This window comes from Podarcis erhardii, assembly GCF_964252035.2.
Source record: "Podarcis erhardii genome assembly, chromosome: 4".
Taxonomy (NCBI): domain Eukaryota; kingdom Metazoa; phylum Chordata; class Lepidosauria; order Squamata; family Lacertidae; genus Podarcis; species Podarcis erhardii.
This window is the reverse complement of record NC_138508.1, coordinates 92,453,454-92,470,039: the sequence shown is the minus strand read 5'-3', so window position 1 is coordinate 92,470,039 and position 16,586 is coordinate 92,453,454.

Here is a 16,586-nt window from a genome sequence, read left to right as displayed (position 1 = left end):
TGCATCTTTTAGATGGCAGATGGTTGTATTGCACAATTGTTGCCAAACCATGGCGGTGGAAACAGGGTCTTATGGGGCATGTTCAATTTGGCTACGCATAACATGAAAACAGATCAGGCATTAGCATGAGAGGAGGCTGAGATGCAGCTCATTTTCACATGGTGAAATAGCCAAGATACCAGCTAAGTGCACATCAGCAATCAATAAGTCTAACCAGTCATGCATCTCTAAGGGGCGATAGCTAATGTTCCTCATACATTGCATTGAAATCAATTGATTTCACTGGGTATATTCGGAGGATGACTTAGACTGCAATCATAATCCTACTTACATAGGAGTAACACCCATTGAATTCAATTGAACATACTTCACAGGTTGCCTGTTTATGATTGAGTTGTACAGCACCCATTATTTTAAGGGGGCTGAAAATAAAACATGAAGCATCAGAATGCCTTTGTATATATCATTGGTGCACAAGAATTTAAAATACTATGTGCAGTTCTGATTGCTTCAAGCCATAAAAGTTATCACACATGGAGGGGGGGGGTACTGGAAATAGCAACTAAAATATGACCTTTAAATAGAGCCATTTGGACCAGCACAACTATCACTGTGAAATTAATCATTGTGGGCATTCATTCACCTTGTTTTTACATTTCTGTTCCACAGTGGAGTATCAAGAGAATAGTTAGACTGAAACAATAGCACACTGATTATTGTAAGAACTGCATTTGGTGATGACTGTTCAAAGGGCGGGAGGGGATGTTGTGGGTGGGGGAAAGAGAACAGAAACAAGGGCTAATCTATCAAAACGCATGTCTGAATGAAGATTAATTTGGGGCAATCTATCCAAACTTTTATTAACAATTCATCAATAAAACATAAGGACATAATTTGGATCTTATCTTCTCTCATGTTTCTGATCTGGAAGTGGTGAAAAAGGAGAATTCACAGGGGAGTGGATACTATGTGATAGAAATTCACAATAAGACGAGCTTTTATGTTTGAAAGAAATCTAGTGACAAAGAGAATGTTGAGAACTTTTGAGCTGAAATCCATGGACTGTTCCCAGGGCTAGTTCTATTCAGAGTACCATCTTATTTTCATCCCTCTGTGGGGGCAGCCATGTTTTTACTCATGCAAAATGTCTCTAGGAACAGTGGGGCATCATCAAGTCCTGTTTCTTCCAGGTGGCATTGCAATATGCAGCAGGAGACCTTGTCCTAGAGGTAGATTTAAGGCAGTGCCAAGGAAACACCTTCCCACCTCCTTCCCACCCGAGAGCCAGTGTGGTGTAGTAGTTAAGAGCGGTAGTCTCATAATCTGGGGAACCGGGTTCGCGTCTCCGCTCCTCCACATACGGCTGCTGGGTGACCTTGGGCCAGTCACACTTCTTTGAAGTCTCTTAGCCCCACTCACCTCACAGAGTGTTTGTTGTGGGGGAGGAAGGGAAAGGAGAATGTTAGCCGCTTTGAGACTCCTGAAGGGGAGTGAAAGGTGGGATATCAAATCCAAACTACTACTACTACTACTACTACTCTTCTTCTTCTTCTTCTTCTTCTTCTTCTTCTTCTTCTTCTTCTTCTTCTTCTTCTTCTTCTTCTTCTTCCCAGCTCTGACAGGATCCCAGAGTCCTTCTGCTTCCTCCCAAAGCCTAGTTAATGCTCGCCCAGCCTGGGGAAGAAGGTGGGAGGGCTCTGGGCTCCTGTCATGCTTCCTTCCCCAAACCCAGAGCCTTCCTTACTCAGCTTTGTAAAGGCACAGTGAGGTGTGTGTGTGTGTCAAATTTTGACCTTGCACAGGGCACCATATTACCAAAGTCTGCCCCTGCTAGCATGCCACTTGTCTACAAAATGCAGAGAGGCAACCTGCAGACCACCTAATACTTGAAATCTGTCAGTGACATAGGAATTTGCCAATGTGCAGGTTCAAAAGGTTAGAAGTGAGCCACTCCTCACATTGGTGTGGGCCGATGATATGAGATTCACTTTAGAAACCCAGCTCATTGGATTCCTATCTCATCCATACTTTGGTCCAGCCACCTTGCAGTTCTTTGCTGTTGTGTACCTCGGGTCTTTTTTTGTTGTCTACCACAATGTTCAACATCTGCATGAAACAGTTGGTTCAGGTCATGTAGTTTTGGGGAGTGCAGTTGGGGCTCGCTTTTCAGTAAAGATGTACAGGTTAGGAGGGTTCATTCTGTGTCTGTTGTATTGCTTTTTCAGGCTGTTATTGTGTGTCTGCTGGTGCTGTTTTTGTTTTGATGTAGTTTAGACTTCTTTTATTTTTTCCCCATTATAATTTATGTGAGCTGCTCTGAATGATAGTTATCCAAAGTGTGCCATACAAATCCTTTCAATAAATTAAAATGATAGTATATGGGCCTTGCATCGTCAGATGGTACCTAAGCAACAAGGTGGTTTAAATGACCGCTCCCCGCTTAAAACGGGGGGCGCCCTTTGCGTGGACGCATGCAGCCCCTAGATCTGGAGTGGTCCAATCAGCATAGGCTTGGCTTTGCCTTCCCTCAGGTGGGACACCTGGAGGTCTCCGCCTACCTCAGTCAGTTGTCCAATCCCACCTGGGGGAAGCGTTGCCAAGGAGACCAGGCCAGGTAGGGGAGGGATTACCTGTCCACACAATAGAGGGAAGATCTTACCTGGGAATCCTCACTTGGCTCCAGAGCTTCTACCACCCTACCCACCCTCAGTTAAGTCTTATTTTGCAGGTTAACTTTTCTTCATAGGTTTTGCAGGTTAACTTTTCTTCACAGGTATGCGGGCGCTGCTACGCTAAGGTCGCTGTTAAAGGTCCGGAAAAGAATTTCCCTGCATTGGCAGGTTTCGCCTTTCCCGTAGCAAAACATCACAACTTTGGCGGTATCAGGCCTTGGGCGGAATCCTTTAGTCCATCTTCCTCTTTGCGGCAGCGATACCAGGGTTCCCCGTTAAAGGGGTTTCTGAAGGGAGGCTTTGACCGTACGCCGAAAGGTCGTCATTGCTCTCCCCTGTGGTGGCAGCCTAACGGGGGCGGCTATCTCTGCTTGAACATATGTTCTCCAGAGCCGGCCCTTCCCCCCCCCCACACTGGATAACCCTGGAGCTCTCTAGGCCCCGGCTGGGGACTAGGGAGGGAGAACGCCCAATGCCTGAGCCAAGGTCTACCCACATTTGAAATTTAATAAAGTTGTGTCCAATTTAATCCCATAGCATGTTGTCTTGAGTCGTTATTCCACATGACGGGGGGGGGGGGCGCTCAGGATCTGGGGACTCCGCCTGTCCACACAAAAGCGCTTGGCTGTATTTTACATCCATCTGTCTTAGCCTTTCTGATAAGTGGAAACTCATGATTCCCTAATATCCAGTGAAACCACAACTGCTTAAATGAACTCCACAACATTGTCATTTGCTCTATAGCAACAGAAACAGTTTGGTGACCTAAAATGAAGGCCTTTTGTGCGTGAAATTTAAAATGCATCAAAGCTCAGTTATAACTCAAAGGATAAAGAATGGAGTTAGTCAATGAAGAGTTTTATTTGCAGGTGTTTGATAGAGAAAATGAGCGATAGGCATATGACAGCCTCTTGCATTCAGGTATCTGAAAATGATATGTTTTTCTCTCCCGCTGTGCATTTGGCACATCCAAGGACAGGAGTGAGCAAAGCAAATGTGGGGAAATTGCAAGAAAATTCAGAAGAAATGGACAGAAAAGTAACTGAAAGAATGACTGTAGGATGGCATTTCTCAAGACGTGGAGCCAAATCATGTCTTGTTGCGCACAACATAGTTAGATGCGTTGTTGGAAAGGAAAACCAATACAAATGCAATTCCTCTTCATTTTGTTCTCATAAATTTTATGTTATTTCAGAGAAATGAAATCTGTGCACAGCTTGTCGAGACAAAATGTGGTAAAATGAAAAAATAGATCATCCCCACAAGAGAGTGGACACACACCTACAAAATGTGTTTTCTGCCTTCTCTTGTTCTATCAGTATTATGTACTGGCTCGATACAGTCACTAAAAGAACTTGTAAATTATATAGAAAATAACACGCCACATTTTTAGGAATGGACAAGGGTATGCAAAGATAAGACTAACACCAGCTATGAAGCCCAGTGAAAAGGGGGGATCACTTTTCCCTGCTACAGTAGTTTAGATAGGAAGTTCAAGTGCAGAACTTCTGCACCTATGAGCAGTCTTGCCACAACATTCTGGACTAGTTGCAGCTTCCAGATAAGATGAAAATTCCAGCCCCACATAAGACTCAGCTACATTAGTAAAAATGGAATGTCATAAATGTATTATAACCCCGTGACACCAGACGGCACTATAGAGATGGAAATCGGAAATCAGTGGAATTTTCCATTGTGAGGTTTAATTTTTTTTCCCAGAGGATCTTCAGAGCGTTTTATTTTATAACTGTGTAGATTCAGTCTTAAAGTGTGCCCAAACCTTCCAACATTTCCCCCATGAAAATAGGGTTGTCCTATTCCATACCCTCCAACATTTCTCCAATGGAAATTGGGATGTCCTAAGGAAAAGTGGGACATTCCAGAATCAAATCAGAAACTGGGACGGCTTCTGTAAATCGGGGGCTGTCCCAGGAAAATTGAAGAAACAAAAAAATAGGTTGCATGATGAATCAGCATACAGTGTTCTGGGCCTCCCCGCTCCCCAAAATACAGTGTTCTGAGCCCCAAAAAATCCTTTTGGCACCCCTGCTCCCCCTCCTGCAATGTATGAACACATGTACAGTGGTGCCCCGCAAGACGAATGCCTCGCAAGACGAAAAACCCGCTAGACGAAAGGGTTTTCCATTTTTTGAGGCGCTTTGCAAGACGAATTTCCCTATGGGCTTGCTTCGCAAGATGAAAACGTCTCGCGAGTCTTGCGAGTCTTGTGAGTCCCCCCCCCTTTTTCTAAGCTGCTAAGCTGCTAATAGCCATTTAGCCGCTAAGCCACTAAGCCTTTAATAGCCGCTAAGCCGCTAAGCCGCTAATAGCGCTAATCCGCTAAGCCGCTAAGAGGGGTGCTTCGCAAGACGAAAAAACCGCAAGATGAAGAGACTCGCGGAACGAATTAATTTCGTCTTGCGAGGCACCACTGTATCTTCGAGGCCAAAGGCATAGTTTTGCATGTAGGAAGCACTCACACATCAGGGAACCTTGTAAAAGAAAGGTTGTGTGAGGTGCTGCCAACACATGCATACACATTGCAGATTTTCCCACCAACATCGCTATTTCTAAAACTTAGTTTCTGACGAATGGATTTCTCAACTTTTAGGTGTTAAACTCCGAAAACAAATGAAGTTTCTAAGTCCATTTAGTTCCTTCTGATTGTATCAGCACTGATATAAAAGGTTGCTCTGTATTTTATCTTCCTGGTTGCTCTAAAGAGTTTTTCCCTCTGCTGCTTCAACAGATGAAACTACATTTATATAGGGGATCATTTCAAGGATATATGAATTGCTTTGGAAACGTGTTATATGGATGTAAAAGCCAAATTACACCATGGTATTCTCACCTGGAACAAACTGAAGCTTATAGTCTGTGAATCTCCTGGCAAATCACCAGTTCTTCAGTGTTAACAATTGTTTCTGTTGTACATTTAATTTTGTTCCTCTACTCCTGAGCAGTTTTTATTTAGAATGGACAGGTTTTAGTTTCCTATCAGGTAGAAACTCACATGCCTTCCAACATTTCTTTGATGAAAACAGGGACAGCCTATTCCATAATAATAATAATAATAATAATAATAATAATAATAATAATAATAATTTTATTATTTATACCACACCTATCTGACTGGATTACCCCAGCCACTCTGGGCAGCTTCCAACATATCTAAAAACTTAATAAAACATTAAAAAAAACCTCCATATACAGGGCTGCCTTCAGATGTCTCCTGTAGGTTTTAAAGTTCCTTATCTCCTTGACTCAGGGGTCACATAACTTCATACCCACCAACATTGCTCTGATGAAAATAGGGACATCCTATTTGCATCCCCAGTTGCAAGTATTTACATTTGAGTAAATCTAGGTGTGATTGTTGGAGCTACAAGCAGTTAACTATATGTACCAAAATACACATTTTAAATAAGTTAATACAAACTGCATACAACCTGTTTATTTGATTTGTTTGAGGGAAAGCTATACAACGTTGCATCAAGCAATTTTACCCCACATTTCCCAGTGCAATTCCACATCACTTTGGTTATTGCAAGAAATCCTTTGGGGGTGGGGGGTGGTGTGTGTGTGTGTGGAGTGGGTTTGTTGCTCATCGGCACCAAATCAACATTAATCATGCAACATAAATCTGACAGTCAATGAGTAAATCTGTCAGTCAATGAGTAAATCCCATCCGAAAACAGTGACAGTCTGGAAGCACCCACAGTTTTCTTTAGAGACCACAGGTAGGATCTCATGCTGATCACAAGCTTGCAGACAGTGGATTTTGTTTCTGGACCGATCTTTAAACAATATACTTGCAATTAGTGACTGCCCTTTTTTCTACCTGGCTGAGTTGCCAATGGCAGTGGTGTAGCGTGGGTTGTCAGCACCCGGGGCAAGGCGAGTAATTTGTGCCCCCTAACCCGTGGATTTGTGCCCCCTAACCCTAACCCCCAGATGTTGCGCCCGGTGCGGCCGACCCCCCCCTGCACCCCCATGCTACGCCACTGGCCAATGGTCTCACCTGACTCATCTGGAATGGAGAACCATGGTGTCCCTTCCATTTGTCTATTGTTTTTAGCCCTCCAGATGTTACTGGAGCAATTTCCGTAAGTTCTAGCCAGCATAGCCAATGGCCTGGTGTGATGGATATTATAGTCCAGTAAAATCCACAGGGCCACAGGTTAGCTACCTCCAACTTAATTTGTTTTCCCATTGCAGGCAGGTCTCTAATCCTGTTGCTATCAGATCCTTCATAGGACTCAGTTAAATTCGTAAAGAAAAAATGTTTTATGTTTGTTGTACATGCATGATAACACAATGACACCAGATAGCACTGTGGAGTCCCATCTTTCCTTACTGGATTTCCCTGTATGAGTTTACAATGCGCTTCACTGAATTGCTTCTTTGGCGTGTCTAGATCCAGCTATAGTTTGGCTTGGATACAATCTTAAAATGCTAATCTATCATAATTGACAGCAAACTGTGCATTAACCTTTATCAGTTGTTTGAGATAAGGTACGTGGAGGTCTATCCTTCACAGTATTCCTTTGGCAATCACTGCTGTTGCATGAGCTCATACTGATCTTCTAGGAATTCATCCCACAGTTTGAATGTTTACAACAGCTCAAGTCAAGGTGAAATAAGATGTGCCCTAAAAACTAAGAGCATCTCACAGAGTTACAACGGAAGAAAGCTGTCATGGTTTTGTCTGTGCACATGCTCGAAATAATAATAGGCGCTGCCAAGCCTGCTTCTTCTCTGAAATACAGCCATATGATTCAGAAATATGGAAACTGTTAAAGGCAAGTAACAACTCTAATGATGCTAAGTGAATTGTGATGGTTGCATAAACAATATGGGTCTATATTTGCTTTTTTTAAAAAAAAAAAACACAGAGAGGGAATGGCATATGAGGAGCTGTCTGTATTAGCTGAATCTTGCTGAAGATTGAAGTGTTTCAAAACTTGGCAACTGGCAATCGTGTAAAAGTCTTGGGAGTAGCCAGGGGTGCCAACTTGAATAAAATATTTTGGGGGGTGGGGCAGGCAAGCGCCGCCCTGCATAATCAATCACAAGTCATGGTGTGCACACACAATTTGAATGGCAATGCCTATCAACTTGGGGGGAGCCTGACTCCCTAAATATATATATATTGGGTGGGGGGGCTGAAGGGACCTCAGTCCCTGGGAGTTGGCTCCTATGCAAGTAGCTGTAGGGTGCCATTTCAGATTTGGATTCAGGGTGGCTTGAGAGCACCTTTTTGGGGGGAGCAAAGGCAGCACAACATCTGAAGCAAAATCCTATAGTCAGAGTTTTGTGCATTTACCTGGGCAATTCAATGTTTGCAGCAAGAGAAGCTGGCTTCTGAAACCTGTCCACATCATGCCAGTGTGGGGAATTTGCAGCTAATAATAATAATAATAATAATAATAATAATAATAATAATAGGGACGCAGGTGGTGCTGTGGGTAAAACCTCAGCGCCTAGGACTTGCCGATCGTCAGGTTGGCGGTTCGAATCCCCGCGGCGGGGTGCGCTCCCGTTGCTCGGTCCCAGCGCCTGCCAACCTAGCAGTTCGAAAGCACTCCCTGGTGCAAGTAGATAAATAGGGACCGCTTACTAGCGGGAAGGTAAACGGCGTTTCCGTGTGCTGCGCTGGCTCGCCAGATGCAGCTTGTCATGCTGGCCACGTGACCCGGAAGTGTCTGCGGACAACGCTGGCTCCCGGCCTATAGAGTGAGATGGGCGCACAACCCTAGAGTCGGACACGACTGGCCCGTACGGGCAGGGGTACCTTTACCTTTACCTTTAATAATAATAATAATAATAATAATAATTTATACCCCGCCCATCTGGGTATATACTTTGTTCTTTAGCATAAGTTGTTTTGATTTTAGACTATTTTGCATGATTGTTACAAGAGGACAAACTCGCTCATCATATGAAACCTAAAACTCCATAACCTAAAAGGAGAAGATCAGATGCAGAAAGGGCGTATATAAGTAGAGAAAAGGAGGAGGAATAAAAAGAAGGGAAAGCTGGAATGGAAAAATGAAGCAAGTATAGAGAAGGATAACATGGTCATTAATGTGGTTACAGATGTACAAAATACATTTATCGACAGCTTTGGGTTCATTTATTCTAGACATGTGTAGGATTAGATATAAGGATTTTGTCTGAAGCTCTTCCAACATTTTTGAGAAATGTAACTTGAAATGCATGTAACTTTACCAGGTAGTGGTGCATGTCTACATTTAAAGTACTTGCTACATTCAAATCCATTGAGCAATTTTACTTAGGGACAGACAGCTGCTGCTCAACTTGTCTCATGGGAAGGGCCAACCCTGGCCCTGAAACGACTACTAGGACCTCTCTTTAGTGTGAGGCTGAAATGGCAGCAAAAAAAACCTTTTGCCATTGCTGAAGTTGGTCTAATATTAACATAAACCTCTTCTGTCTTTGCATCATCATCATCAGAATACGTTAAGCTTGGAGTTCTTTTCTTCAAACTTGAAACACTCTCTATTGGTCCAATTAGAATGGCCATAAATTTATGTCATAGATCAGATATGACCAGTGCTATTCTTCTAGAAAAGGAGGTGCTGAAATTCACCATGAACACCTCCCCCTTTCTTTTAGAATGGCAATGGCACCTACCTGAGAACTGCTGGAACTCACCTAAAAGGTTCCAGAACCCACCTGAGAGGTGCCGGAACTGAGTTCTGGTGAGTTCCCTCTGAAAAAAGCCCTGACTATGATCTGTTTCTCCTGCCAACCTAGCAGTTCGAAAGCACATCAGAGTGCAAGTAGATAAATAGGTACTGCTCTGGCGGGAAGGTAAATGGCATTTCCATGCGCTGCTCTGGTTCGCCAGAAGTGGCTTAGTCATGCTGGCCACATGACCCGGAAGCTGTACGTCAGCTCCCTTGGCCAATAAAGTGAGATGAGTGCCACAACCCCAGAGTCGGCCACAACTGGACCTAATGGTCAGGGGTCCCTTTACCTTTACCTTTTATGATCTGTTAATCACCATTGGGTCATACACTAGAACAGGGTTTGTGATGGCCATCTTTCCATGACATTTGTTGGAAATGCAAGAGGCAAAATGGGGCAAAGCGACAACTGTAGGTTTTACCTTTTGTACAGTAAAAAGGTAAAGGTACCCCTGCCCGTACAGGCCAGTCGTGTCCAACTCTAGGGTTGCGCGCTCATCTCGCTCAAGAGGCGGGGAGCCAGTGCTGTCCGGAGACACTTCCGGGTCACGTGGCCAGTGTGACTAAGCGGCATCTGGCGAGCCAGCACCAGCGCCGCACACGAAAACGCCATTTACCTTCCCGCTATAAAGCAGTACCTATTTATCTACTTGCACTTAGGGGTGCTTTCAAACTGCTAGGTGGGCAGGAGCTGGGACCGAATGATGGGAGCTCACCCTGCCGTGGGGATTCAAACCGCTGACCTTGCGATCAGCAAGTCCTAGGCACTGAGGTTTTACCCACAGCACCACCCGTGTCCTTTGTACAGTAGGAATAATAATAATAATAATAATAATAATAATAATAATAATAATAATAATAATAAATTATTTATACCCCGCCCATCTGGCTGGGTTTCCCCAGCCACTCTGGGCGGCTTCCAGCATAATATTAAAATACAATGATTCATCCAGTATTAAAAGCTTCCCTAAACAGGGCTGCCTTCAGATTAATTTCTACACACATGGAGAAACACAAGCACATCCGAATTTTCCAAGCAAGCAAGATGCATTGCCAGAGTTCAAGTACACCTTCCCTCCAGGCAAGTTGGGGCATCAAGCAGCAGGACCAGTGAGAGATGTGGGATGGGGAGAATTTTGAGGGCCAGAAAGAAAGATATGGAGGGTAACATTTTAGTTCCTGGGCAGAAGTTTGCCATCCCTGCTCTAGCTTATCAGTCTATCCAACTTTCCCCCTTTCCTCATCCCAAGCTAGTTTACAATATCAAACCATTAACAATCTAGCCATCTGGTTTTAAAGCAGTGAATCCATAACAACAGGTGATTAAGGCTGGATCTCAGTGGCGTAGCGTGGGTTGTCAGCACCCGGGGCAAGGCAAGTAATTTGCGCCCCCTAACCCGTGGATTTGCGCCCCCTAACCCGTGGATTTGCGCCCCCTAACCCGTGGATTTGCCCTAACCCCAGATGTTGCGCCCGGTGCGGCCGGCACCCCCTGCACCCCCCACGCTACGCCACTGCTGGATCTACACTGACGTATTTAACATTATTTCCCTCTATTAGAACAATATTACATATGTCATTCTAAAATGTCACAGGGCATACTTGTTAATGAAAACTTTTTAACCTTGGTTTCTTTCATCAAATGTAAGCAATACGCGGCCATGCCATTTTCCAAAATGCTGTTTCTTTCCCTGCTGCTGGTCACTGGAGTCAGCATGGTGTAGTGGTTAAGAGCGGTAGACTCATAATCTGGTGAACTGGGTTCGCTTCCCCGCTCCTCCACATGCAGCTGCTGGGTGACCTTGGGCCAGTCACACTTCTCTGAAGTCTCTCAGCCCCACTCACCTCACAGAGTGTTTGTTGTGGGGGAGGAAGGGAAAGGAGATTGTTAGCCACTTTGAGACTCCTTAAGGGCTGTGAAAGGTGGGATATCAAGTCCAAACTCCTCCTCCTCCTCCTCCTCCTCTTCTGGTTGTTCTGCTCTTTCCTCTGGTGTCATGTTTTAATTCGTCCTCCCTCCCTCCCTGAACACTGCCCCTTGAATACCATTGGAGTTTGAATGCAGTAAAAAAACTAAAACACTACTACTACTACTACTACTACTACTACTAATAATAATAATCAAGTCAAGTCAAGTTTTATTGCAGCAAAAGCCAGCGACACAGAACACCACAAGATCAAACAAAAGGAAATCAACAACATCATCAAGAAAAAAAAAATTACACAAGGGAACTTCGCAGTGTGCCATTCAACAAAAGAGATTTACGCTTCCTGATTGCTAAAGTGCAAAATTTGGCCACCTCATATGATATTGAGCTTGAGGAATCTTCCAGAAGGTATTTTCGTAGAATTTCGGGGGAGGATTCCAAATAATGTTGAAGGGGTATAAATTTTGATAAAAGCGGCAAAATAAGTTGAACTCGTTCTTCACTATAGAATTCGCAAAATAGAAGGATGTGAGTGACAGATTCTACCTTATTAGACATACAGGGGCAGAGACGCGTATGCATTGGTACCCGCGTAAATTTGCCGTACAGCACTGCTGAGGGCATTGTCTCAAAACTACTACTACTACTACTAATAATTTATTATTTATACCCTGCCCATCTGGCTGAGTCTTCCCTAGCCATTCTGGGCAGCTCCCAATCAAGTGTTAAAAACAATACAGCACAGGGACATATGAGCAGTTTTTCACCTATATAGTAGCATAAAACAATAAAAAATTAATTGATAAAAAGGCAGGGTAATAATGCATTATGAACATAAAAAAGTAGGATGTTATGTGTCCATCTATGTTATGAAAACCATTACTTACCTCCACTTTGACGTTAAAAACCATAAGTGTATATTGGCCCCAAGTAAAACAAAGAAAACTTAATAACAACTCTAGATCTCAACCATCAGATTGTGCATGCCTGCTTCACAGATGATATCTTTCATTGGAGCCAATCCAGTGGTGTTTTGCTTGAAAAGCAGCTTTAAAATGCAAAGATTCTCCTAAAGAATAGCCAATGCTGTTTCACAGGTTTAAGGGAGGGGTAAATATTGTATTACATGTGAATTATTCATTCATTCATTCAATTTTGCATTCTTATAGATGGCTACCATCTCCTTGCTATGAAAACAAAATGAGGTTTCTGGGCAGAAGGCATGCATTGGATTAGAGTTCAATTAATAAATAGCTTCTCTGGGCTCATTTAGCGGTTGCTAGAAGCAACTTTTAATAAGTAAAGAATCCTGGGCAGAGGATTTGGAAACCTGCAATGCAAATGTGAATTGAATGACTGTGGTGTTGATCAAGAATGTGAGAGACTTGGGCTTAGCAAAGGCTTAGCAACTTGGGACCAGTTTTAGAACATCTGAATATTGGCTCTGGAAAAGGTCCATTTGTTAAGTCCAAAACTGGCCGAAACACGCGAGCCAAGGTGGAAGAGATTGGCTTCCATAATAAAATGGCATAGAAATGAAGTTATACTTGGCATAGTACACCTAACATTTAGGTTAATAACATTTTTGTAATAGTGAGGATACCATGCAAATAGATTTTGCATTCCCCTGCCAGCTTGTCCAAACACCATTAGAGCCAGTGATTTTAATGGATTTTGGTTCAAATCCTAATTAAACATAAAACTTATACCAGTAATTAGTCTGCATGTTTTTCATATTAGTGAAGCCGTTTGCAGCAATGAGGAGATAAAGCATTTTAACTTCAGCAGCTTAGACATTAGGTAGAAGTATAAAGAAATAATTTAGGAGAGCTCAATTATAACTTTGGTTAAAAACTTTCCTGAAGTTTCATTATAATCCTGCTTTTGAAAAGTTGATTCAGAGCCCCTCCGGATTGGTGCTAGTTAATAATAATAATAATAATAATAGGTGTTATTCTGCAACATGATGCAATAATATGCATTGATGGTAGATTTATCCTAGACTGTCCTCAGATTATTCAGCCTTCTAAGTTGTTCTGTGATGCTTCCCCTGTTATTGCCATCCTAAGGGGCTTTCTTGCACTATCCCGCAACAGAAAAGGGACAACAACAACAAAACCCAGAACATATATTGCATAAAAAGTTCCAGCATTTCAGCCAGAAGCTATAGGACCTGCACCAATTGGAACAGAGCAGTATGTCCACCCCAAAACTTCTGCAGGTGGGAACGTTATTGAAAGTGGGATCATAAATACCTGCCCTGACATCATCATGAGCACAACCAATCACAAATGCTCGATAAAAAGGAGGGGCCATCAGAAAGTGGTTCATTTAAAGGGCTATGAATGGTTTATTTTCCTGTTGTCTGTCTAAAATCGATCCCTTGGGCGGTTGTCTGGAAACAAATGGAAGCTACACAGACTGCTTTTCATCTAAAGAAGACTTATTCAACCTTCCTCTTGACTGTACACCTTATGTATTTTTATTTTTATTATATTTTAATTCAAGAAGTTTAATTAGTTTCCTCAAACAATCACACATACAGCAATCCAGGAAGGGGGGAAGTGATTAAACACCCCCCCCCCATTTTTTCCTTTTTTATTTATGATTTTCAGTTTTATACATTTCAATCATTTTACAATGATTTTAACATTTCAAAACTTGACTTCCTTCCCTCTCTTCCTGCGGCTCCTTATTATTTTTTTTATTATTTTCTGCATAATCCAAATTAACTTAATTTACTCATGTATTCATCTACTTAAAATATATACTCTTAAAAAACTGCAAGCTATGACGATAATCCTGCCAATGTTCTTATCTGTTTTCAATTTTTTTATTGTAAAAAAACACAATTTTTTCCAGACTAGTGTGTTGTTTTTTTAAAGAATTAAAGTAAATATAAGTTGATTTTTTTATTATGTAATATCATCAATCTGAGATAGATAGATATATAGATAGATAGATAGATAGATAGATAGATAGATAATACTTTATTCGGCTATAAGCCCACAAGGTAAAACAAATCAATAGATAAAAATAGCATTTTACAATCTAAAATATCAACTAAAATATTTCAACGCATAATCTCCATCACACTACTTACAATCTCTAGATGTACCGTATTATGGCCTTGAAGATAAAGATGGTGCATAGAGTTTACTAGATTTTTCATAGTCATGCAGCATTCCATCAATCTGAGATAGAACAAGAGCCTGGAATTCCAGCCATTGCCTGGACACCCCACAGCTCTGGTCATTCAGGTTCATAGCCTTAGGGAGCTCTGGGATTCGTTGATGATCTTGTATATCCAGGGTTCAGGGGTGGCCAAGAATGCTTTCTATCAGCTCCACTGGACAAAAAGACTTTTAATTTCATACGCAGACTGCTTGCCATTTATTAATTCAAGTCTGCATTACCAGAACACACTTTAGGAGAGGTTGTCATTGCTTGGTGTCTACAAGAATGCAAATGCAACACGCTTGCTAATAACTGCCAGTGAATATATAATCGATTACGATGTCATTCAAAATATACGGATAAGCCACTTCAAAATAATGTCTACATCATACAACACGTCTCACAAAATATACAAGTAACTACAATTTGTTATATGCATCAGAGTCAAACAAAGAATCAAATCAATGAATAGCGAGGAACGCCAAGCCGTCTCTCAAAGGAAGACGTCTCACAAAAGTTGCAAAAGAAGTCATCTCTCCCTGAAGAAGTCTCAAAAGGACAGTATTTACTGTATTTATATTCAGTGTTAGCCGCCCCGAGCCTGGTCTTGGCCAGGGAGGGCGGGGTATATATTATTATTATTATTATTATTATTATTATTATTATTATTATTATTATTATTAGTGTTCAGCAGAGCCTTTCCTCCTCCCAGGAGGGGAGGGGTTGTGATCGGGAGATGATTCCTGTGTCATGCAGGGGGTGCTCCACCCCCTGCTTCAACTCCAGGGCTGGCGCCACGCCCCTCCCCAGTTGGGCACCCAATAGGGAAGCTCGGCGGGGGCGTGGTTTGCTGCTCAAACGCAGCCGCGCCAGCTATCTCCACCATTGCACACACATTTTCTTCGAGGCAAGGTGTGGCCATCGCCTTCCCCGACAATTTTGGGTATTCTGCTAAAGGAATTTGGCGGTCGTGGATCCTGTCCGATGCCTGTGTGGCGGGGGGCCATGGCACAACCCTCGGGGACATCAGGAAGAGAGCCTATAGTTGGATTAGCATCAACAGGCTTCCCCTACTGGTGGTTAACCCCTCCTCAGACTCACCCCTCTACGAGTGGGTGGAGTCTAATGTTCCGTGGTCCAATGCCTAAGCCAATACCTTCTCACATGCTGTAATCAATAAAGTTGTGGCCTTTACCTTACCCATTAACCTTACATTCTGTGTCCACGTGTCTTTATTCCCCAAGCGGGGATCGGGTCCTCGAATCACAACTTCCACTCACTTGACAACACTGACCCTAAGAGAAGTGGGTCAATGGGAATGCTTTATATTTTGCACTCAAAAAAAGAGTGTTTCCTGCATTTCAGGGGGTCATACTAGATGTCCCTTCGGGTGTCTTCCAACTCTACAATTCTGTGAATCTGTGTCATCCATTTTGTCCACATGATCAGAATTATCTGGATCTACTGGAGTGGCCTTAGATGCAGCCAGAAGCAAGCAACAACTGAGTAACATAATTAAAAACAGCCCAAAGCCCAATGAATTATGTATGAATTTTGAAAGCTTTCTCCCAGTATTTTAAATAGTTTGTTCAATAAAGGATCTTACTTGATCTCTGCTTCTTCTTCTCTGGGACCAACACAGCTATCAATACTTTCATGCAAGAATGGCTAATGACAGATTAATTTACTTTAAACATGAAAACACTCTTGACAAGAGATGTTACCATATCCTGTAGCTTTAGATGAATGGGATGTAACAAAGTACTGTTTGGAAGGGGGAAAGAGGTGAGGAGTTCTTAATTTTATTGAAGTCTTTAGTAATTAATTAGGAGGCACATAATGAGTACAATTCTTAAGTTGTAACGAAATAATAGGCTTGCCTTTTCATCTTTGAACATCAGAAATCTGTAAGCAGAGACAAGTAAGCATAGAGTAACTAGCTGAATCTCTGGGAGGCAGAGGGAGGGGAATGACTGACTGAATCGGTGGCTGCATTCTTTCAAGATATTTTGACAATACTTAAGATGAAGGCTTTGAACAATTCTGTATTCAAAGCACAAAATGCCTTTTACAAGACTAGGTGCAACGCCTTTACC